The sequence below is a fragment of the Odontesthes bonariensis genome, chromosome 21 (assembly GCF_027942865.1).
Source record: "Odontesthes bonariensis isolate fOdoBon6 chromosome 21, fOdoBon6.hap1, whole genome shotgun sequence".
Taxonomy (NCBI): Eukaryota; Metazoa; Chordata; class Actinopteri; order Atheriniformes; family Atherinopsidae; genus Odontesthes; species Odontesthes bonariensis.
Window position 1 is genome coordinate 23,007,276 of NC_134526.1, and position 6,571 is coordinate 23,013,846.

Here is a 6,571-nt window from a genome sequence, read left to right on the forward strand (position 1 = left end):
GTGGCATTTAATTCATACGCCACAACAGTCAGCTGACCTCTTAGTTAAAAGCAAAACAAGTGATATAATTGACAGACACCGACACAATTTTTGTCAATGAGGCTGGTTATCATAATATTAGGAATTACATTTCCGTAATGACAACATGCTGAAAGTGCAGACTTTCTGCTATAAATCAAAGGATTTCACATCCAGTGGCGGATCCAGGAAATGATTGCAGGGGTGGCCAAGCTGAGAACATTTGATTCTTTCTGGCGGTGCAGGAAATTTAGTCTAATTATTGTTTCTCCTGCAAGGTACAATGCTGTAGGGTACATAATTATAGCATTTTTTAAAAATTATATGGACAGGCATGACTGTCATGTCAAGGTACAGCATGTTTAAGTGACCTTCGATTGATCAAATGTTATAAGCAGCAGTTTCTAACATTAGACTTTCTGAAATGCTGATAAAAGTAATGGGAATGTAACATTTGAAATAAACAAGATAACAACAGATGTGCAGTGCTCAGCAGATAGGTAGCATTTATATCCATAGCTCTTAAAAGCTGCTTTTATTCCAGCAGACTTTAAAATGTTTTTATGCTGTTTTCACACATGTGCACTGAATGTTCAAGAGATGTTTCAAAAAGGCTGACACTTGGGCACACAAATGCAGATAGATACTAGATAGATGTGGCACTGATGTAAAAAAAAAACAAGGTGCCTTATCTGCTATTCTCAGCTGGGTACTCCAGCTTCCAAGTTAATTGATTAATCAATTGAATAAATATAATAGGTGTGAGTATATAGTGACTGCGATAGATAGATTCAACTCCATATCTATGAGTATATAGAGTACTCTATTGCATATGTGGTCTTGCCAGGCTAAAGTCTGCGGTGGCCATGGGTCAAATGCTGCTTGAATCAGTAGAGATCAGGTAATGGTTCCAATCTTTGCAGAATATCAGATTTTCCTTCATTTTACCTTCAAAAAGTCAGAGGTTGCTTTCAATAAATTTCAGGAGTTGAGTTCATCTCTCTATTTTGTGAAGCACAATACAATGAACTGCTGCATTTAGCTAATTCAGAGTAGAAATTCTATCCCTAATTACTTCAGAATGTATCTGATTGCTTTTGTTTTCTGTCACATCATTATTAAACACTAGCGGTCCGGTACCATGTGTGTCACACTGCCTCCTCAAGTTTTAGTGACGGCATTGGACGCTTCGAAACATGAACTGCTCTAAGAGGTCTCTAATCTTTCTTTATCACAGTTTTTTTTTTCTTCTATCCAAAAAAGACCTGTTTAAAGATGTTTTTTGACAAGGTCTGATAAGGCTTTTGAGGCTTAGGAATGGTTTGCACCTTGTGGTGAAGTCTTCTCTTTTTGGCAGACTCGGGTAATGATTCTTTATTTGGCTGGATGCTGTGAAGAGACTTTTCTCTACCATGGAACCGATCTTGTGATCGTCCACCACTCCTATTAAAAAAACTATGGTTTTTAATGTTTTCCAGCTCATCATCAGTGAGTTTTTTTTCTCTCAGAATGAACCAAAAACTCAGCCGCTCCTAATGTTCCCGCTATCTCTCTGATTGATTTGCTCTGTTTTTGAAGGATCTACTCAAGACCTTTTGTTTGCTTAACTGATACAGAAACAGTGAAAGAAACCCACATGGAATCTATTAAACTGTTTTCTAATCAACTGTCCAATTCCATTTTCCTCTTTAGATGAGTTATTAAATATATTAAAGCAACACTAGAGAAGTTTTGGAGTCTTAAAAACTATGTGGTTCTGACATGTTTTGAAGTGATTTGTTAGGCACATTCCCAGGCCTGAAACTGCCTTAGAGCACAAATCAGCTGAGATACGGCAACTCTGCAACTTGGATTTCCTGCCCTGCACCACAGTTTGCTTAACTGTCGCTCAACAACTGCAGGGGGAGCCAAAGAGCAAGTAATATGCCAAAACCTCTGGTGTTACTTCAACTCAGCTGTAATTCCTAAATTATTCTTCCTGTTTGGGTGTGAATAATTCAAAGCTGGGTCTGCACACTAAATTAGTTTTCACCCCACGACCTTATTATGCTACAGTTGACAGCAATGGTTGCATGAACCTACCTGTATGTTGGTTAAGACATCTCAAAACACATCCATTCACATATAGCCATCTTATATGATTCTGTAACTTTAGGAAAAACTCTGGTAGACAACGAAGGATGAACGTTGCATAGGTGGAGAACACTTAGTAGCCACAGCAAACTGAACGCATGGTTACACTTTTGATATCCCACCCATCTTCCTCTCCCTCATCCCTATGGTGTTTGTTCCAGCTTCTTTGTAGTACTTCCTTACATGTCCTCCCTGACCTCTGACAACTACTCTTCATTCACCCCCTCTCAATTGTATCTCTCTGTAAAGAACTACGGGTCAAACTTTAGGTCAAGTCCAGCCCAGGTCTAAACAACGGTGGAGGTGTTGCTTAGCATCAATGCAACCCTTATGCTTTTTCGACAGGTCTCCAGAGGCAAGAGGCTTAGGATAACCTATTTATCTATATCTGGAAAGGAAAGAGCTTAAGAGCCATTTTCTCAGACCAACAATAACCCGCCTAAGGTACCAGTGTTCAGTTGCTGTTAAATAGCAAGGACGTAACAATAAATGTCCTTTTAACACATTAATACTTCCTCTGGCAGGTTGAGGCAGATAGAAACCCTCTTCACATGGAACTCTGAAGGGTCTAAATGGCTGTGTACCTCAAGCCAACAGTGCTATTACGGCGTCATATGTGTGTTTGCTTAGGATGTTTACAGCTATATAAGGTGGTGGCCAGGTGAGAGTTTGTGTGATTTGCAGGAAATGTTGAGCATGAGCTTAAATGTGTGTCACTGCTGTTTGCTTTGCATGGTAGAACTGCACAGCTTAGTGATGCGGTGGGTTTTTTGCGCAATGTGTGACTTTATTAAAGATAAGAAAACACCACAAGGCTCAAAGGATCAAAGCTTTTGGAGACATGAGTGACTATTCTGATAAGGTCTGACACTGCGGAACAAAAGTTTATTTACAACTCCAAACCCCACCTTCTATTCATGTTGACTTTTATTTCACTGAAGACAGTGTACACCGAAGATGTTTCATGTTTTGTGTTGAGAACTTCATTTCAGTTGCTATTATACAACAATTTCCATTACAGTAAATATAGGAATATAGGTAAATATTTTTCTTTTTGCATTTTCAATATCATCCAACTTTTTCCCCAAATAACAACGAATGTCATCTCAAGGCACTTCAAAAATACAGTCCAATGCACGAGGCAACGGCGAAAAGAAAAAACTCCCTTTTGACAGGACGAAACCTCTGGCAGAACCACTCAGGAAGAACGGCTATCTGCCTCGACCGGCTGGGGGTTGAGAGGACAGAAAAGAGGGTGTTATGGCCTGTTATGGCCTGGCCATAACACCAGGCCAGGCATACCTGCCGAGAAAGAGAAACAAAAGTTAATAACAATGATTTCATAAGTACATGGAGAGTAAAAGAGAGCAGTGTGACGAAAGATGTATCATGGGACGTCGCCCAGCAGTCTAGGCCTATAGTAGCATAACTATGGGATGTCATCCCTAACTATAAGCTTTATTTAAAAGGAAAGTTTAAAGCCTAATCTTAAAGTTAGAGAGGGTGTGTGCTTACCGGACATATACTGGCAGCTGGTTCCACAGAAAGAGGCCTGATAACTGAAGGCTCTGCCTCCCATTCTACTTTTAGAAACTCTGGGAACCACAAGTAAATCTACAGTGTGAGAGCGAAGTACTCTGTTGGGAAAATATCCAACTATTAGATCTTTAAGGCATGATGAAGCTTGGTGATTAAGAGCTTATATGTGAGGAAAAGATTTTTTAATTCAATTCTGAATTTAACAGGGAGCCTATGAAGAGAAGCTACATCTATTATATATGTGATATGTCATTGTTGATACGATCTCTCCTTTTAGTTTTCATCAGAACTCTGGCTGCAGCATTTTGGATCAGCTGGAGGCTTTTCCGAGAATTTGTGGGACAGCCCAATAATAAAGAATTACAGTCGTCTAATCTTGAAGTAACAAACGCATGAAGCAGTTTTTCTGCATCACTCTGAGACAAGATGTTCCCAATTCTGTGCCTTCAAAAAATGTCATCTCCCACCGTGTTACTTGCATTCATACTGGCCCAAATCATCCCTGTACCACCTCCGTGCATCACTGTTCGAACTGTGTATTAACTGTGGTAGTCTTGTTCAGGTTTCCCACCAAACACGCTGGATGTCATCTGAGCCCCAAAAGAGGATTGTGGTATCATTTGACCAGAGTTTCCAGTATTTTTCAGGCTTCACCATAGTTTCATTTAGCAGTTTTGTGTTGAAGAGATCAGATGGTGTCACCAGAGGATGAAAATGATCCTGTGTCCTTCATACTGTCTGAGTGTGTCGTTCTCAGCAGGGTTGTGCAAACAGTGAACAGTGTATTGCATCATTTTAGGAGAACAGACACTGTGGTACTGATAACTTTTACAACACCATTTCCTACACCTTTGGATTGCTGTTGCCGCTCTATTTACACTTCCTGTAACATTTTCCATCTCTGTGACATCTCTGTTGTTATAGTTCTTCTGGTGATTTTTTTCCAGTCCGAGTCATGATGCAGACATGCAGAAAGACGACAACTGTAAATGTTCTTGCTCACAAAGCTCATATATATCATCTGAGAATCATGTCCATGTGCTTTGGCTAAACAGGTATCACAAGGGTAACTAATTCTTTCTCAGTGATCAGACATGGCATCTGGTTTTGTAGTTATTTTACTACCACCCAGCTTTACCAGTGTTATGGTGCCTGCAGTGGCTCTTTTATGGATCTGGCTAGCCTTGAACCTTGCTTGTAGAAGCATGTTTAAAAGAAACAAAGAGAAGAAAACTGTGTGATATTGGATGCTTAATTCGAATTACAGAAAGAGATCATCTCCGCTGTGAAAAGTAATTTATTTAAACTGAAGTTTTGATCCGAGGTAAGCTCCTTTTTCTCATTTAATGACTTTATAAAGGCGTATCACCCTTCGAGGGTGTAGGCTTATGTTAGTCAGGCCTCCCTCTCATGGCTGCAGTTGGTCCAGAATGCTGCCTCTCATCTTTTAACCCAAAACAATAACAGCATGAGCACATCTCTCTCAAGATTAAGGTTAGAACTTAAGAGTTAATTGTTGCCTGTAATACAGTATCCCCCGAACCCCTTTACAACCTCTTACAGCAAAGGTGCCTTCCAAGTCACTCAGATTGATTGATTGTTTACTTTTTGTTGTCCTAAGGTCAAGACAGCCGCACGGAGGATTTTGTTGCCTGAAAATGATAGAACCAACTGCCCCTACATGATAGGCAGGTACAACATAACTGCAGCTTTCTATTGCAATGGGTTACTGGTTTAGATCTTTGGACTAGCAACTCTTGTATTGCTGAGATTCAGTCAGGGATTTTGGGCCAACTGGGCTTTCTCAGTAGCTGCTGACTTCTTCTCCGACAGTGCTGGAGTTTTCTTCCTCAACAGTTGTTATCAGTGCTGAGACAATGTGAAAAGGAATAGCTTTAGACAAAGTCCTACAGGGAGTACAGTATGTGAGAGCAAACTTAACTTCACAGTTTCAACTTCTCTGTTTCACTTCTGAGCCCTTTTTCATGTTTTTGACACATCTGCAACAGTTGTACATTCTCGGGTTTTGACGGGTCATACAGATGGTTGTAGGGACAGACCTGCTCACACACTCCTCCCTGCAGCTCGTTCTGCTTTTTAAATGTGCCCCTTGTGCAGCCAGTACAAGGTCACAGAAATGGAGAGGTGGACAACTGCCCGAAACAACACCAAAGTGCATGGAAAAGCAGCTTTTGTGACGTCAGTTTTGGCGCGTGAGGCTAAGATCTGCGAGCATGAACAAAACATCGCCGGCCTTCAAATCTTTTCTCATTTTTAGTCGAGGCTCATTTTGAATTTTAAACTTCGTCTTTCATGTAAGCATCTGTTTTCTTTTTTAAAGTTTAAAAAAAAAAGGTGTTACTTTGTATTTTTAATTTCTTAAAGATTTTAATTGTTCTGCTTCAAATTAGTTATGTGATATTTAAAAAGTTTCCAAATTTCCCTTTTTTGGATGAAGCATTATTCAATTCAATTCAATTCATGCATTTTCCATTCCGACTTCTTCCTATTCAAAGTTTGGCTGAAAGCCACGGAGCAGCAAGGCTTTTTTAGCAAATATTTGTTTAATAAAGTCTGTGTTAGGAGTCACCTCTACGGCCTGAGTTGCTGCTATTAGTGGTGAAACCGTTTAGTCTTTGTGTTTGTATCCATGATGCACAAAGGAAAAAGTCATTCATTTCGAATGCATGCAAGCAAAACTTGTTAGAACGATTGGTTCATTAATGGTTGTTAGTTGGCATAAAACACTGAAACTCACAATCAGATTGGTTTCGACAGGATCACTTTGATTCTGGTGGTTATTTATCAACCGTGTAATAATTGCTGTATCAACTTCATCTGGCTGTGATGACATAAGTGTTGCGGATGCAATCACACTGAT